We start from the raw sequence: 18,925 nt of genomic DNA, 5'->3' as shown, positions 1-18,925 counted from the left end.
ACATATATGTAAAAGTGAACTTATTCATAGCCTGAACTTCCATTATGTAAATCATTTCTGACAGTTCAATATCTGTAGGTCCATTTCAACTCCTTTTTTCTTCTGGATTTTGTCTGGAGTGTTATAGATCCCAATGGAATTAGCCTGGGTTCCCAATGAGTCTTTTTATCATGGACCAAATCTGCTCTCCTCTCCTACCTTCTCCTCCTAGAAACTGCCAGCCCCTCTCCCTTCTTTGAATTGCACCATCCCCTCCCCAGCCACAAGCCTGGCTGTGAAATTGGATATAGTCCTTCCAATTTCTGGCACACACATCCATTTCCTTCTTTTTGCTGGTCACTTTGGGAAACAGGGATAATTAAAATCATAAACATGAAGGAATTTTATAACTTATAATATCCTTGGAACAATGCTTTCTGGAGCACTCTTCTCTCTGCATCTGAAATTATAGCTAAATTCAGTTGGGAATCTTGCCCCCTACTCTCAGTCACTGAATTTCTTTCTGGGTCCTATCCTTGATTCAATACACCCTGCTGATGTCATGAAAACATCTGGTCTCTCATCTCCAAAAACTCAATTCACAAATTGGAGAATGCCCCAGGGAGAGGTCTCTGCTGGCTCTACAAGCTATTTCTTTCATAGTAGGGGAATCTCCAAGGTAAATGACCCACCAGCACCCAGTACCTCTCATTCCTCTGCCCTCTAAGGAAGAAAAAAAAAAGATAAAATTTGAAGGGGAAAGGATCCCCCCCCCCAAAAAAGTGACATTTTATCCTAGCTCCTTTGGATGGACCCATGTACTATCTATCATACGTAAATCTACACAATAAGAAATTTGCCAACTATCAAGAAATTCCTAACTTTCAAACTATCTATGCTTATCTTCCCACTTCACTCAACTGAGTTATCATCGTTCCAAACTAGACACAGGACTTATCACTCCCTCCTTCTTTATCCTGTTCATTTGATCGAAGGTCATTACTTATTCCCCTTACATTTCATAGAATCACCCTTTCATCATCACTCTTTCTTTTTTCTGCTGAATATATTTGCTAGTTATGTGCAGTCACTCTTGAAATAGCTTGGAAGAAACTGACACCAGTTCGTGTTCGGAAGATTTACTTTCTATACTGCTTTCTAATTCCATTTTAATGATTACTTATTCTTTTAGGGAAGTACTTATTTTTCACCTTAAATAAATTTACTTCCCACAAGATAGAGTATTATCAGCATTTCCTGCTCAACTCTATAAACACAATAAAATTGAAAAGGAAGGATTCTTTTCTATGTACCTTCCACTATTCTAGCTTTGATTCTTGGCATTTAGCATCAAGAGCAAGCAAACAGAGCAGGATAGCAGTTAGCCCTTTTATCACTTCCTAGTCCTTCCGCTTTGTTATTGACTCTGCCTGAAAACACATCACTCTGACTGCTGGGAGATGTCAGTACTCAGAAAGGAAGTTTAAAATTATGTAAGAAGTGAACTCAATGACCTCTATTTCCTTGCTTATTTGGTAAATAATTTGTGGTTCTCAGAAACTAGAAGCATATTTTAGAGTTCAGGCAAGCTTGGCAGTAAATTGTCCCAAGGCTCATAAAAATGTGCACACGGGCTTTTGCAGACACCCAATCAAATAACTAAAGTGAAATGAAACCAAAACAGAGCTGATACACGGATGCACATGGCATAGCCCAGTCCCAGAACTCCGGCACAGTGGTCTGTCTTCCACGGTGACTATAAATTCTGCAATATGAAATACTTCAGTGATTAGGTAGGTTGTTCAAGTTGCTTTTTTTTTAACCTTTAAAATATCTCTAAACTCCGTTTTGACTGCTTTAATGAAAGGCGTAGGCTGTGGGTTGCAACCTACAACTCCAGAATGACTCAGGGCCTAGCACAGCCATTGTCCGTGGCCTCTCGTCTTGCGCATGTGATGAGGAAGGTCAGGAAGGGAAGTCAGAGCTGATAATAAACAGCCCGTGAGGATGGAGGTGGGGTGAGCAGACACACACTCTGGCATTAGAAAGTGAAAAGAAAACCAAACTCAGGGATCCTAGCAGGCTACAAATCATAGGGAGTAAGAGGAAATTGGCTCATTTTCTAACTGTTGAGTTTTATTTCCGTTTCTAGTGAAACATTAAGTAGTTGTCTCAAGATCCCCCAACAGTTTGTGGAAAAAGCCCCAGCTAGACTACAGAACTTGAGAGCATACGTCCACTGCTCCTTGGACATATGCCCAGTTTACAAAACCTTTACAACTGGGATCCCCTGTGACCACCTATGCCCTCCTGCTGTTTTTTTCTCAAGGCATTTAGTAGAATGATCCTTTTTAAAATAAGCCAGATAATAAAGCATGTTTACTCCTCTGCTCAAACCACCCAACGGACCTCAATATCACCCAGAGAAGAAGGAAAGTCCTTATGGTGGCCTCCAGGGCCAGCACCCTCTGCTGAGCCCACACCTTCACCTGCCCCTACCCCCCAACACCTCACATCTCAGATCTTACCTTCCAATGGAACCCTTTTCCATGCTGTTCCAACCACATGTGGCTCACTGCTGCCTCAGTGCCTTTGCACTGTTCATTCCTCCTGCTATCCCTCCAGATTCAACTGTGACTTGTTCTCACGCCTCTTTTAAATCACTTCCCAAATATCTCCTTCCCTTTATGACCCTCTTATCTTAACTTATAAACCATGACTCTCCAAGACTCCTTATCCCCATCCTGCTCAGTTTCTTCCTACAGCTTCCTTATCACCTTCTTATGTTCTACATAGTGTGATTTCTTTCTTGTCTCCCTCACCAGAATGTAAGCTCTACAAAGCCAAGAGGTTTCCTCTCTTTTGCTCACCACTGAATCCCAACATCAAGAATAATACCTAGTGTACAGAAGGACTCAACAACTATTTATAGAACAAATACATGAAATAGAAAGACAATTAACCATTTTCTTTATACTTCAGTGTCATCATTAACTAGCTTGCTGATTTTAGACAGACAGCTGATCTCTAAGATGACTAACTAGCTTTCTGACTTTAAACAAATGACTTCTCTGAGCCACTATTTTCTCATTTGAAGATAATCATTTTTCCCAGTAAAGATTATATGAGATAATGTATTACAAAAGCATTCTTTCAAGTATCAAATGCTATATAATTTTAAGTTAGGACAAGAAAAAGTACTGATTTAATTAGCAACTTCTCATGGATAAACAATACAGCTCATCCAAAAGAAATAACAAATATCTACATACACAGACAGAGATGAAGACAGATATATGTTATCTATATGTATCTATATATAGATACAGATACAGATCTAAAGATATATATATAAAAATAAAGATACAGATGTAGAGAAAGAAAGAGGAGAGATAAAAATATATAGATAGAGAAGGAGAAATCAAATACCCACGGCTAAATTTGAAAATAGATTTGTGTAATGGCCATTTTTCCCCCAATTAAGAAGTTAATGTAGTAGGGAGGGTACAGCTCAATGGTAGAGCCCATGCTCAGCATGTATGAGGTCCTTGGTTCAATCCCAGTACTGCCATTAAAAATAATAAATAAATAAATAAACTTAACTATACCCCCCCCAAAAATAAGCTAATGAAGAAATGGGAACTGACAAAAACAAGTACTAAACACAATATTATGCTTCATTGAGGTTTTCTCTTTTAATTCAATGACTAAAAATTATTATTACTTCCTCTTATAAAATAAATTACGTGGCAGAATGCAAGTTCCTTGGGAGGCCAGGAATTCTGAAACATTCATCAGTGCACCCCCTGGTCCAACACAAGTTGTTTGCCCAAGATTTGAGTAAGTAACCAGCAGAAGTTGTGAACAATTTTAATAGAAAAACAGAGACATTTCAGAATAAAGGCTGTCTGGTGTCAGAAGTTGAATTCCATATCTGGAAGCCATCTCTTCCTTGATTTGTGACTTTAAGGATGAGTGGACATCTTTGAAAAGGTACATGGTGATTCCTTTGCAGTTCAGCATAAGTCATTACAGACTCAGGGTGTCCTAGACACAGGGAACCATGAGTGGGTAGCAGAGGAATTGGGACCAAGGCAGTAATAACCATCAGGGTGCTTCATAATAACTGATCAAGCAGACACTTTTTCAGAATAATAAAAGGTTGGCATTTCGTTGCTTACTTAATCATTTAAATTCTCATGGGCAATCAACCTATTCAACCTGAACTTTAAATCACAAAAGAGCAAAAACGGGGAAAGTTTGATGAATGAGCATCTCTTCATAGAGCTGCCTTGAAAAATAAAATTAAAGACTAATAAAAATTAACCTACTAATATTGACATTTCTCAAAAAAAATCAGATTTAAAAAGACTGACTAGGATATGGAAGGGAGATCAAGTGTTCCTTTATTGTTCTCTTTTCATCTTTTCACTGCTCCAACTTTATTTTAATAATGTGTCCAAAGACTGATTCAACCTCTCTCCCACTTTAATAAAGGTTCATTAGTGGATTAGGAGAGATTTGAAACTGAGCCCAGTGGAGTCAGCAGAGACAAATCCCAAACAGCTACTCAGCGCATTTTGAAAAGCACCAAGCAAGCAACCTGGAAAAGATCCACCAATAAAATGTGGTTGTACTTAGTGTATATGGAGCCCCACTGGACTGACAAGCCATCTCCACTTGTAGATGGGCAAGACTGGTAACATTATCCATCGAAAATAACAAGGCAAAGAGTGTTGTGTTCAATTTGAGCCCCCATCTCAACAAAATAAACACAGCCCATCAGCATGGGAAATAAACAGGCGAAAACTAACCATCCAGCATCTATTATTGTGATAAAAATAAGCAAATACGTGCTGCCACCTGACCTCTGCTATTCTGGGATCCTATTGTTCCCTTTGAAATCTGCAAAGTCCATCTCAATAGTAGCGTGTCCCACATTCCACCTGACCTACAAAGAGATGGATCAGAGCAGAACAGGGGAGTGAATTGTTGACTTCTTCCTTTTCCCTCTATTTCCACAGGCTTGTGCAAAAGTTATTTCCAAAACTGATGACATCTTATAATATATGGTTAAAAATACTACATCATCTACAAATATTATTAAGATTGAGACTAGTAATAGCTAATGTTGAAGCATTTATTGCCATTTTTTCTAAAAACTTTAAAAAGAGATGAGGAATCTGAGGAACAAAAAAGTTAAGCAGTTTGTCCAATATCAACCAGGTGGTAAATGGAAAAGGCTGGGTTTAAATTCAGGTTCAGCCCGCATTACTAACCTCTACGACACCCTGACAAATTTTGGTGTAGACATATGGTCATTTTTAAAATCAAAATAAAGCAGGGATTTTCCTGTAAATTTTGTAAAGGTATAGCCATTATCATGATTATTTTACTCAAGCTACGGACAACCAAAGACGAGTTCTGGATCACCTTACCTCATCTTGTATCTCTGTTGCCATTTCTCCCAGGCACAGCACCTATCCTGGATCTAGCCAATGTTTTCCTTTAATTCTTTAATCTAAAATTATTTCAGTCTGTAGAACATGTCAGTAAGCCAAACGTTCCCTAACTGTATTCATCTGTATGATACAGAAGGAAGGACAGAAGGAGGGAGAAAGGGAAGGGGGATGAGAGAGACAGAAAGAGGTAGAGACAGAGAGACAGGGAATGAGGAGGAGGGGGAAGAAAGGGGGAAGGGGAAGAAAGGGGGAAAGAAAAGAAAGAAGAAGTGGAAAGGAAATACTATAATGTCTAACTTTACCAGAATTGATACATTATGTTGTGGTTACTTTTTTTTAACTTTCTATTTGAAAATTGTTTCAAAGTTATAAAAAATTGCAAAAAATATAAATAGTACAAAGATCACCTTCCTATAGTTGATTTACAATGTTGTATTCATTTCTGGTGTACAGCAAAGTCATTCAGTTATACATACATAGATATTTTTCATATTATTTTTTATTATAAATTATTACAAGATATTGAGTAGAGTTCCCTTTGCTATACAGTAGGTCCTTGTTATATATCTATTTTACATAGAGTAGTTTGTATCTGCTAGTTCCAAACTCCTTATTTTCCCTCCTCCAGCCTTTCCTCTTTGGTAACCAAAAGTTTGTTTTCTATGTCTGTGAGTCTGTTTCTGTTTTGTAAATAAGTTCATTGGTATTGTATTTTAAACTCCACATATAAGAGATACCATATGATATTTGTCTTTGTCTATGATTGACTATGATCATCTCTAGGTCCATCCATGTTGCTGCAAATGGCCTTATTTCATTCTTTTTTTATGACTGAGTAATATTCTATTACATATACATCTTCTTTATCCAGTCATCTGTCAATGGACATTTAGGTTGCTTCTATATCTTGGCTATTGTAAATTGTGCTGCTGTAAACATTAGGGTGCAGGTATCTTTCCGAATTAGAGTTTTCTCTGGATATGTGCCCAGGAGTGGGATTGCTGGATCATATGGCAATGCTATTTTTAGTTATTTAAGTACTGTTTCCATAGTGGTTGCACCAAATTAAATTCCCACCAACAGTGTAGGTGTGTTTCCTTTTCTCTACACCCTCTCCAGCATTTATCATTTGTGGACTTTTTACTGATGACCATTCTGACCATTCTGATAGCTATTGTAGTTTTGATTAAATTAGCAATGTTGAGCATCTTACATGTGCTTATTGGCTATTTGTATGTCTTCATTGGAGAATTTTGTTTAGGTCTTCTGCCCATTTTTGGACTAGGTTGTATGTTTTTATTGAGTTGTATGAGCTGTTTGTAAATTTTGGCAATTAATCCTTTGTTGGTCACATGGTTTGCAAATGTTTCCTTCCAGTCTGTAGGTTGTCTTTTCATTTTGTTTACGGTTTCCTTTGCTGTGCAAAAGCTTATTAAGTTTGATTAGGTCCCATTTGTTTATTTTTGCTTTTATTTCTATTGCCTTGGGAGACTGACCTAGGAAAACATTGGTTTGATTTATGTCAGAGAATGTTTTGCCTACATTCTCTTCCAGGAGTTTTATGGTGTTATGCCTTATATTTAGAGCTTTAAGCCATTTTGAGTTTATTTTTGTGTATGGTGTGACGGAATGTTCTAACTTCATTGATTTACATGGCTGTCCAGCTTTCCCAACACCACTTGCTTAAGAGCCTGTCTTTTCTCCATTGTATATTATTGGCTCCTTTGTCAAAGATTAATTGACTGCTGTTTTGATTACTATAGCTTTGTAGTATTGTCTGAAGTGTGGGAGAGTTATGCCTCCAACTTTGTTCTTTTTCCTAAGGATGGTTTTTGCAATTCTGAGTTTTTTGTGATTCCATATAAAGTTTAAGATTATTTGTTCTAGTTCTGTGAAGAATGTCCTGGGTAATTTGATAGGGATCACATTAAATCTGTAGGTTGCTTTGGATAATATGGCCGTTTTAACAATATTAATTCTTCCAATCCAAGAGCACGGGATGCCTTTCCATTTCTTTAAGTCACAAAGCCACTTATTTACTCTCCACAGAGTCTGCTGTTGTTAAAAGTTTACCCTATTTGCTATAGATGACAGATGATTGATGGTAGATGGATAGATAGAGCAATGAGTGAATGCCTGTGCCCCCCTCCAAATCTGTATATTAAAACCATAATCCCAAATTATGGTATTTGGAGGTGAGACCTTTGGGAAGTAATTAGGTCATCAGAGTGGAGCCCTCACAGATGGGATTAGTGCCCTAATAAGAAGAGGCCAGAAAATCAGCTGGCTTGTTTTCTGCCATGTGAGAACAGAGCTGTAAACCAGGGCAAAAGACCTCACCAAGGACCCCGCCAGGCCTGCATCTTCATCTCAGACTTCCAGCCTCCAGAGCTGTGAGAAACAGAGCTTTGTTATTTAATTTGTTTATGGTAGTTTGTTATAGCGGCCTATAGAACTAAGACAGACAGACCGATAAATAGATAGATGGATAATAGTTGAAAAGAGAGAGAGAGAGAGAGAGAGACAGATCTTTTTTTCTGAACATGGTTCTTACCTCTAAATATTTTAGAGTATGCCTCCCAAGTAAAGGAAACTTCTCTCTTTTTTTTTTATTTTATTTGGTTTGTTTTTGTTTTTGTTTTGGAGGGAGGTAATTAAGCTTATTTACTTATTTATTTTAACAGAGGTACTGGGGATTGAACCCAAGACCCCACACATCCTATGCATGTGTTCTACCACCAAGCTATACCCTCCCCCCCAGGAATAGTCTCTTACATAACCACTGTACAGTTACCAACTTCATACAGTCACACTGACGCAATAATTTTATTTAATCTACCAGCCATGTTCTAATTCAGTCAGTTGACCTAATAATGTCCTGTATAGCATTTTCTCCTTCCAGTGCAGAATTGTTGAACTTTCACTGTAAGAGCTTTTTTTTTTTGTTATTGTTATTGTTGTTGTTTATGAATTAAATTCTTTGGTTAAATACTTTTCAATCCCTTAAATAAGAGTCAATCTCAGGACTCAGACTTGCAAGAACAGTTCACACTTTACCTCATCCCTTCCAAATCTATCCTCTTGTTTTATTCTCTTCACTCCCTTTTTCTCAGGTAACAAACAGAAGGTAATACTAACCTCAGACCCAGGTAAGGTGGACTCCTGCCTGGATCCCTGTGCCTCAGAGCCCTGCACTCCCCTGTGCCTTCCATGAAATTTTGACGACTCTACCCGCACTGCCCTGGTGCTGGGGCTTGACTGGAGCTGGCAGCATTGACTGGTGGCCCTGAGCCTGGGCGGAGGGCGGCATGTGCCCAGTCTCTGTTTCTCTCCTTTAGATTCTCTCCAACCCTCCATCTTGTGCATGGAGTGGATTCGGTGCCCTGATTTGCTCTAAAGCTTGTGCCTGTGGGGTCATCCTAAGGCCCTGGAGTTGGGCTGCAGTTTCCAGAAGGCAAGCTGGTGAGTGCTGCTCACCAATTGTACTGCTCCCAAAGTGCTGACAGGCACAGAACTGCTTTCATGGGATGGGGTGAGACTGGGCTACACTGGAAGTGTGCTGACACTCAGATTTTGAGTGATTCTCAGTCACATGGACACAGGATGAGTTCAGAACTCTGGGCTCCCAAAAGCCTACAGCCCACCCTTGAGTTTGAACTGCATATGTGGTCTCCTGCATCCCGAGTCACCCACCATGCTTCCCCCGTGCTGCTGCCTCTAGTTTTCAGCACCCAAAATGGCACCCCCTGCTGCGGGCACTCAGGGCAGTTACCTCATCGCTCCGCAGGCTCTGCACCACATGTGACACAGTCCTTGGGGGCGGCCACACCCATCTGCTCCAAGCAGGAGGTGAGACTGTTGCTCTACCACGTCAGCAGGCCCTTCTAGTCCATGTCTTCTCTTGCCTCCAATTGATGTGGTGACTTTGTGCTCTCCAAGGCCCAGCTGAGCCACATGGGGGTCAGGGCCTCCTTGTATGAGTTGGATGACTTTTGCTCTACCTACAGGCCCCTCCCCGACCTGCCCCACTGGCCATGGTGGGTAGAAACCAGGGGTGCAGTCAACAAGGAAAGAGATCACATTTCAGGACTGCTGTGACTGCGGCCTCAAGGGTTCAAGAGACGACACAGTTGGAAAGTGTTCTATATATATATATACGCTATAAAATGCCAAGTGATAAATTTAACACGGCCATAAAATAAATCACTGTGCACATTTTCCTGTATACTGTGTGCATTTGTGGTCATCTTCAAAGAATCACAGGAACAACCTTTAAAGAGCCATCGGAAGCCAGTCTCACAGGGAGCAGGATGGATGGTGCAGCACCATGAATAATGGTGTAACCAATGTGAAACAAATGGCATCAGGACACTTAGCCAAGAAGAGCTATAAAATTTCAGTGCAGACAGGTTCTGAGAGCTAAGGGACTTGAATAATAAGTGTTGTTACCTTTATCCCTCAGTGGGAAATATGAAATTACCCAGTAACAGCACATTTGACAACAAAGAATATGAAGAACTGATTCCCGGATCTAAACTGAGACAGTGTCTAGATACCATGAAAAATCAAGTGTTCTGACTGGTCAGTAAACAAATACATCGGTACCTCTTTTCTACTCATCATTCTAAAACTTTAGTGACAAATCACTCTGCCTCAGATGTTCACGAATTTTGCAAAACATTTTAAAATGAAATTGATTATCTAAATAAAGGACCCACATGAAAAATATGTATCCAGGATCCCATACACCCTCAGAGTGGTCTTGAAGCAAGAGATGGAGTGAAGGGCTCCACTATGTCCTGGTTCTAAAATGTGCAGCACAAAGGATGAGACTGTCACAAAGATGACTGAGTGCTCCCGGCATCTTGATCAATTTCCATCTCTTTTTAAGGATCATGGGAAGCAGAAAAATCATACGTGGAGAATTTGTCTTGGGTTCTGTAACAGGTAGAAATGCTGGCTGAATCTTGAGGCCGATAGCAAGAGTCTCTGACTTCTGCTCAACAGGGTGAACTTACCGAGGCCACATAAACACCCCTGTCCAAGGAAAGAATAAGGACAATATGGCTTTGCAGCCATACAACTTGAAGAAACAGCATCTGAGGGATAGGCTGCCGGTTTAACTAGAGAATGAAGTATAAAATAACACGACTGAAAGCTAAGGAGAAGGACAATTCATTATAACAGGAAGGTTCCCTGGCAATGTCTAGGGAGTCGCTGTGGCTTTACTCACAGTTAAAACAAAACTTGGGAAAGAAGTTGAGCTTTTTTCAAGACCGGTTGAGTCCTAGTCCCCTGTTCTTTGGCAACTGCTTCCTTCTCTTTCCGCTCCTTCTGTGCCTATGCACACAACATATTCCCTGGGCACTGAGTCCCCTGCTCTGTGGAAGAGCTCAAACAAACACGGTAGATTCTGGTCCTCACTCACAGCAGCACCTGTACACTCAGAAGTGCTGACGTCTACATGGATTCTTCTTCCATCAGTTTCATTGCTTTGAAGCATAGCCATTCCTTCCTTTGCTTTGTCATAATTATGTCCATGGGTATCTCCACTCATTTGCCCAAAGAGCCGTGAGAAATGTGTAACTGTAGAACAGCAGGAACATAACCCACTGCCACTTCCCTTTTTTGGAGTCCCTTGCCTAGGTCAGGGATAGCACTTGCGGTATTAATGCTCTGTCGGGGAGAATTACAAAAGTAAGTAAGTTCTGTTTGCAGCAGAACTCTAACATCAGCCATCACTGGAAACCACAATTCATTCAAACAAAAGGTATGTGCAGTGGCTCTGCCATTTAGAGGGGGCGAGTTATCCATCTTTCCTTTGTTTAGTAAAGCATGCTCTTCTGACAGGTTGCTAATCTCTATTTCTGTCACTGCATTGGTAGTGGAAACCCGACAGAGGCTGTAGCTTTGTTTGGCAACCTCAGACAGGACTGGGAGAAGGAAAAAGGTTTAAAAAAAAAAAAAAAAAGAGTATGGTACAAGGAAACTAAGAAAAAGAAAAAGAAAAGAAAGAGGGATTGGATACCAGCAGCAATGGCCCATGTATCAGAGAGAAGCTCTCAGGCCGTGGTAACATACCATTTGTAATGTACATGCAGCGTATAGCACAGCTGAGCAACAGCAGAGGTTGTGTCTTGAAAATAAATTGGCTAAGGAGGATTGCCTATCTTGCTTAATACATATGTAAACTTTGTTACCAATCAGTATTTCTTTCATTGTTGCCTTTCAGTATCCTTCTTTAAATAAAGGCAAAGGCTGTGATGCAGTGTGATGCAGAGTTCACCTAGCACAATGCCCTTTATTCCAGCAAGTCTATTAACATAACAATAATTGTGCCACAGGCCATAACACAAATGCCAAACAGAAGACGTTGTTTTCCTCCTGGCTTTAAAAGGTCTTCAGTATATGGGGTGATTCCTTTGTTTTAATTATTTTTCTGAAGTTTGTAAATAATAGCTACCATTTAGTGAATGTTTATAATGCTCTAGATATGCTTTAAGATATTTAAATATAATAGTTGATGGAAGTCTTGCAACAGCCCTGCTCTGATTTTGCAGATGAGGAAACGGAGGTCAGAAAGACTAAGAAATCCTCCCCAAGTGCCACAGTAAGAGATGGAGCTGGGTTATAACCACAAAGAAGTTCATTCAGAAGCACTTTTGCTCTCTCAGATATTCCAAAGCATCAAGTCAATGAGCATCAGCTGGGGGAAAGGGCAAACCACAAGACTTCTTGATTTGAGTCTACTCACTGTATCTGCAATTAATGCCATTCATCAATGAAATAAATATGCTTTCTCCTGTCCTGATTTTTAGAGTGCTGTGTTCCCTGGGATCTGGCAAAGGCTGAGTATTCATTCAGGAAGCGAGCAAACAACTGGTGGAATCTCTTCACAGTGTCATGGACAGTTTATTCATTGTTAAGCATCCACAAGACCCTCAAACCTGGACAGAACATGAAAGAACATTGTTCCTGCCCCATCTTCTAAACAAGTCAGAGTACCCCAAGGAAGGATCAGCAGAACTTTCTTCTGCCTGTAGCAGGTGGGACGTTGTACACTGTTAGGTATGATCATCTGGACGTACAGCATTTCATTTTTCATTTTGTTCCCCAAAATGAAAGCCAGCAGGAGCAAGTTCCTTAAACCAAGTACCCTCCTACCACTGTGCTGGTGGGACTGTTGAGGGGTGGGAGGCTGTTCCTATTTAGTTCTGAGAACTAACACACATAATGGAAACGTGATCCCACAAAACTGTACCTCTTGGGAAGCAACACCTTTCAGCCTCACAACCTTTAATTACCTATAATTCACACTTTTATAATGGAATTATGTGCTAACATCGCATTTGTGCACAGACTTCACACAAGCAGTAAAATGGGCATAAATCAATTACAGCAGCCTGATCAATCAAAGACACGTAAGTAGCTACTTATCCATATGCCTGTTCAGAAACATTTCCCCTTCCTTTTCAGTTTATCTCCAGGGTACAAAAGCCTAAGTCCAAGGAAAAAAAGAACATCCTATCATTTCTATGTCCATTTTTTTCCAAGGAGAGCTTCAAACTCAACTTTAGAAATTTTCTCAAAAGATACTCTCTTAATGGTAATATTCAAATAATGTAATATTTTAATTTTGAAATATTAGAAATATTTTAATATTGATAACCAACTTTTGGTGGACTTTTTAGTTTGCAGAGCAAATTCACATATTATTCTTATCACACTCCAAACAATGCTGGGAAAGCTCAGGCCATGTGATCACCAACACGTTACACATAAAATTATGAACGGAAAGAGGTGACGTAACATGATTACTGGTCACACGGCTGGGAGATACAGTTGAAGTTCAAGCCCAGGTTTTCTGAGGCTGAAATGTTCAGCAAAACTCCACTTTAATATGATTCAGTCCATAGTCACATAAATTTTATTAAACAGAAATCAAGAAAATATTCCAAGGCTAGACCATCTGAGTGTTTCCCTGAGGTATTTTCTGTAAATTCAAGCCGAGCGCAACTTACCACCACATGAAAGACAAGGGAGCAAAACTGAACTGAACATGAAAACCAAGTTATTTTTACTGCCCATGGTGTATAAAAGGAAAGAGGAGGAAAAAGCTGAAAGATCAAATGACAAAGAAGTTTCTAAATCTGTCGCTGGGTAACGTATTGCCAAATTCTTGGTGTTTTTAACCCAAGAAATTTGAATTTTGCATCCCACTACCAAAGGGTTCGTATTCCATTCTTTCTCTCTCTCTCCTCCCCTCCCCCTCTCTCTTTCTATTTCGTTTTTCCCTCCCCACCCCCGAACCACCCTCTGGAGCACAATGGGAGAGAGGCAGGCTTACTGATCAATACATGTATAATTCATAAAAGTAAAGGGAACTGTTTTCCAGTCTTTGACATATTCTCTTTTCCTCTCATTTTTCCTAATTTTCCAGGCATGATGTTGTCTAATGAAGACACAGGGTGCTGCAGACCCAGATAAAACACAAAGGACATGACGTATGCCTGGAGAGACGCATCTGGGGGCACAGAAACCCACCCCGGATGTCTTCATTCTCCATGTCTGCATATTCGATCACCTAGAAAACGTTTGTGGGCCGCCGGTAATTCTTTCCAAAGCCATATTTAACCTTCTGAAGTCACATTAGCTGACAGCGCTTTGGCATTTGTGGCCTCAAAAACAGATCAATATACTCTCTATTTTGAAGGGTATCAGGTTCTCCCGGTCAGGAGCAGGGAGGCTGCGGGGCGGGAGGAGCGGGCAGCAGTCCCCTCAGGCCCCTCTGAGCAGCCCTCCCCGGACAGGCGGAACCTTCCTGAGGCTTGTGTGGCCTTGCTCGCCTGGCGCAGGCTGAGGTGGCTCGTTTATAGTGGACGCTCAGAAACCTGGGCCAACAAATCCTGGCCAAAGCCCAAGCTAATCACAGTCTGTGGGTGGTGGGAGCAATCCCCCGAAATACCCCCGTGATTAAGTCTCAGGGAGGTTCTGAAATGTCTGCACATAGAAACAGTTCCACTGCTGTCTCTTCTGGAATATTATATACACTGCTAATATATTATTTATCGTTTATCCTAGGTGTTTATTTGGTTCACCCATATACCTCAGATGGAACCATTGCGGACCCATGGTAAGGGGTCAAAGATTTGATTAATACATTTTGAGTGAAAAACTAGTTGGATATGGAAGCTAGAATTTTCTCTTTAAGCGCTACAACTTTTTAAACACTCCCCAGTTTAGAAACAGCTACCAAATATGAAAACAAATATACGTATGATATGCATGACTGGAACATGTGCTGTCCACCAGAGATAAACGCATTGTAAATGATTGTACTTCAATAGAGAGAGAGAGAGAGAGAGAGAGAGAGAAAGAAAGAAAGAAAGAAGAAAGAAGAAGAAAGAAAAGAAAGAAAGAAGAGTAAAGAAATAAAGAAAGAAGAAAGAGATGAAGAAGAGAGAACTCCCTCTATACCCTCGCCGCTCCCCTCCCTCTCTCTCTCCCTCTCTCTCTCCCTCGCTCCTTCTAACTCACGTCTCGTCCCTCCCTCTCCGCTCTTCCCTCACTCCCTCCCCCTTCCCTTCCCTCCTTCCTTCCCTTCCGTCCCTTCCTTCCTTCCTTCCTTCCTTCCTTCCTTCCCTTACTTCCCTCCTTTCCCCATCCCCCCCTCCCCCCGTTTACCCATACAATCCCTGTGACAGTAGGAATTTTTTTTTCTACTTTCACCTTCTTACTAAGCCTTCCTTCCGCCAATAAAATCCCACAAAGGAAGGAAAGAACTTTCAGCCCTTCTCCTTTCACTCCACCCAAAAGTCATCCTTTGGGAGAAGACAAAATGGAAAGCAGGCCCTTAAAGCCTGCGAACTTGAAATTTTTCAATTGCGCGTGAATGCTTGCTTACGTGTATGTGTTGCTGGAATGGCTTTATAAATTGTGCCTGGGCAGGGGAAGCTGAGTGAACTAGCCAAAATTCAACTGAATATCTTGTAGAATATTTATCCAAGTCCGTAAGTCTTCAATATCATGAAAAGAATTCAGGATCGAATCCAGATTTTTTTAAAATTACTTAATAGAAAAAACACTTAATTTGAGATTCCTCCAAATACAGTGGTCTTAAGAAACCAAGGGAAAGCATATTTACGGATCTTATGACCCAAAGAAGTGTAAAGTCCCATTAAGTGATCAACCTGGATGGAATCCGAAGGTTGCTGTGAGGAAAGAGAAGAATCAGGGGACGGATGTCTAACCTAGAGCCAGAGAGGTGGCCGCAAGACCAAAGACATCTGCTGTCTGAAGCTGTAAAGCCTATGACATAACAGATGTGACATGGGGCCCCGTGAGCCGCTAGTAAGATGGGACGTTTTGCAGATGTGAAATTGAAAATGTTGATTTTGACAACATGAATTTGAAAAATATCAATATTATTATAGAAACACAAACAAAAGGCATAAAATAGTAGTCCTCAGACTTCAGCATGCGTCAGAATCACCGGCAGGGCTTGCCTAAATGCAGATTCCTGGGGCCCAAACCCTCAGCCTCCAATTCAGTAGGTCTTGGGTGCACCCTGAGAATCTGCGTTTCTAACAAGTTCCCAGGTGATGCTGCTGCCACTGGTCCAGGGACCACACTTTGAGAGCTACTGGGATAATAGCTCTGCGTTCCATTAATTTGTGAAATAGCAATAGTAAGTTGTTTCTGAGGTGTGAAGGAAAAGGTGCCTATTGTAGGTACCTATTTGTAAAGGCAAGCCTCTTCATTCACTTCAGAGGGTATTCCTTCAGAAAGGAGGTTACAATTTACCAAGTCCTTTCTGTACATCACTTCCCCTGAGGTAGGAAAGCATCCGTGGGAGCACCCTCCCCCTCTCCTATCGCTGAGGTGGCCTCGTCACAGAGCGGCTGCTGAACAAGGCACACGTTAGAAGTAAACAATGGTGAAAAGGTTCTTAGCTGGCTTCGGACAATCAGCTTCTATTAACATTCCCGACTTGAGACAAACCATTCAGGTCTGCGCTGGTGGGTGTGACTGATGCTAGACCAGACAGAGCCGCGCTGGGGGTGATCAGAGGCAGAAGAAGCTGGCTCAGGGTCCCAGCAGTGCCAGCTGCTTTGTGTGCGGTCCCTCGGGCCCCATCCTGTGTGGCTGCAGCTGGCCTCCCATCTGCCTGATCTCAGTGCAATTTGCAGACAGAGCAATAGGGGATCATGAAGGCCAAATCGGAGTGATTCTTTTGCTTTCTTGCTTTCTTGCTTTCTTTTCTTCCTTTTATTCTTTTTTCCACCAGCTACTGATAGTTGGCAAAGAGATTAAAAGCAGAAAATATTAGACCTCCCTTTTCAATCCTTGCAGCAATGAATACAGAGAGAAAGGTATTTTATGGGAACTGTAAATAGCTTTCAGATAATCACACACATTTAACTTGAACAGGGAGCCTGCTTTATTTACTGCAACCCCAAGTGGCTGTCCTTCCTAAGTTGTCCTTCATATGTCCTATATGTCTTTTAACAAAATTTAGTGTTCAGAGTTCCAGAAGGAGGTAAATATGAGATATTTGAGATTTGTATTGTTTTTCTCTAAATAACTTTCTAATTAAAAATTTTTAATCTAATGTTCTATTTGGTAGCTAATGGTTTGGGGAAGTAAAAAATAAAGAATATATTTACCATAATCCTGGAAAAAATTATGAGGCATGTTACAATTACTTATTTTTTTAATAGGTGACCTATCTTCTGTATAAAGTTTGACTTAAGTAATATCGTTGTTGTTTTTTTTTTTAGATGAATGTGCCTGGTAATCAAACTTCAGATTAAGCAGAGAATAACGTGCTTCCATGTCTGAGAAAGATGATCTAGTAAGTCTTTAAGATAAGCAAGGATTTTCAAAGGAAATATTTATGAAAATAGTTTTCTTTTGAAAGAACCAGTAAAAAAAAGCTAACCGGATTAATGAGGACCACCCTGATTTCAAATATGCTTTCTTCTCGTCATGGTTTCTGTGCCCATCTTTCACTTGGACAGTACAGCCTTATGAAAATGGCAGAGGTAGGACACACACTAGTGTCACAGATCAATCCATGTTACAGCAGGGGACACTGAGGTGGGGAGAGGGCAGAGAGGGCTACGCAGTGGGTTGGTGCAATAACCAGAGCTTCTAACCCCTAACTCTGTGTGCCTTCCTGAATTAAGGAAGTATTTCCATTACTGAGAAAAGGTAACTCATAAATGTATGTCTGTAGAACTTGACTTTGAATTGCCAACTTGGCCAATTCTCCCTCTCCTTGTTGAGAAAAAAGTGGGCTGCTGTGGGGGCAAAGAGTCTGTCTCCACGGTCCCTTGGGCAGAAAAGCCAGTATGGTTTTTACCATTATTTGCTGATATTTCCAGATGACAGGTTATAAGACTGATAATGTCACTGTGCCTTATATTGGGGTAATGCCCATGACCCTTCTGCTCCCCACCCCACTACATCTGCTTTTCAAATTGGGACTTTTCCAGCTAGAAACCAAGGGAAATGTCTGAAGTCCTGATCTGCCCCTATGAGAGGTGTGACACCCAGCAATTCTAGTATTTCCATCTAGAGGATGCTGGTCAAATGAGCATCCCAGGCAGCCTTGGGGGAAAGGAGAGGGTCCCAAAGAGGATCCCTGGAATCTGAATGGAAAGTGTGAAGGAAACTCAAGGTAGAGCTGGGCATATGAACTCTGTCTTTCTTCACTAAACTGGCTTCTCACCTGGGGCCGGCTGAAGGCTGTGCAAATCTCAGTCTATTCCTTCTCACCCCAAATGGGCTAATATTCCAACATGGAGCCAGGATCCTTGGCTCCCAGTCCAAATCAGAGTGGGTCATCTGTCCTTCCTGGGCACAGCCCAAGAAGGGAGGTCAATAGAATTGTCTTACTTGACAATTCTAACAGCTCCATCAGGACCTCAGTCAAGAGAATACCTGGTGACTCCTTGGGTATGTATCAGGAGGGAACTCTAATTCAAAAATATGCATGCACCCCAATGTTCATAGAAGCACTATATACAATAGCCAAGACATGTAAACAACCTCAATGTCCATCAACAGAGGACTCAATAAAGAAGATGTGGTATATTTATACAATGGAATACTACTCAGCCATAAAAAAGAATAAAATAATGCCTTTTGCAGAAACATGGATGGACCTGGAGATCATCATTCAAAGAAAGGTGAGCCAGAAAGAGAAAAAAAAAAAACCATACGATATAACTCATATAAAATACATAAACAGCAAGTTTCTCCTGTGTAGCACAGAGAACTATATTCAATATCTTGTAGTAACCTATAATGAAAAAGAATATGAAAATGCATATATGTACATGTATATATGACTGAAACATTATGCTGTATGCCAGAAATAATTGATACATTGTAAACTGACTATACTTCAATAAAAAGAAAAAGAAAAGAAAGAAATATATATACCATCCCCTTCTGTCCTCCTTGGGTCTTATTTACTT

General features: G+C 40.7%; 1 long non-coding RNA gene across 1 annotated transcript; it reads left to right on the top strand.

The window, feature by feature from the left end:
• Nucleotides 1–1,666: 1,666 nt before the first annotated feature.
• On the top strand, nt 1,667–17,400 carry LOC116659734. Its single transcript, XR_004315072.1, has 5 exons — nt 1,667–1,772; nt 12,260–12,487; nt 13,882–14,049; nt 14,523–14,574; nt 17,222–17,400. It is a non-coding gene; the product is annotated as an uncharacterized LOC116659734 (long non-coding RNA).
• Nucleotides 17,401–18,925: the final 1,525 nt, after the last annotated feature.

Source organism: Camelus ferus, chromosome 3 (genome assembly GCF_009834535.1).
Source record: "Camelus ferus isolate YT-003-E chromosome 3, BCGSAC_Cfer_1.0, whole genome shotgun sequence".
Classification (NCBI taxonomy): Eukaryota; Metazoa; Chordata; class Mammalia; order Artiodactyla; family Camelidae; genus Camelus; species Camelus ferus.
Note: the sequence above shows the minus strand (reverse complement) of the source record. Positions and strands in the feature narration are given on the sequence as shown.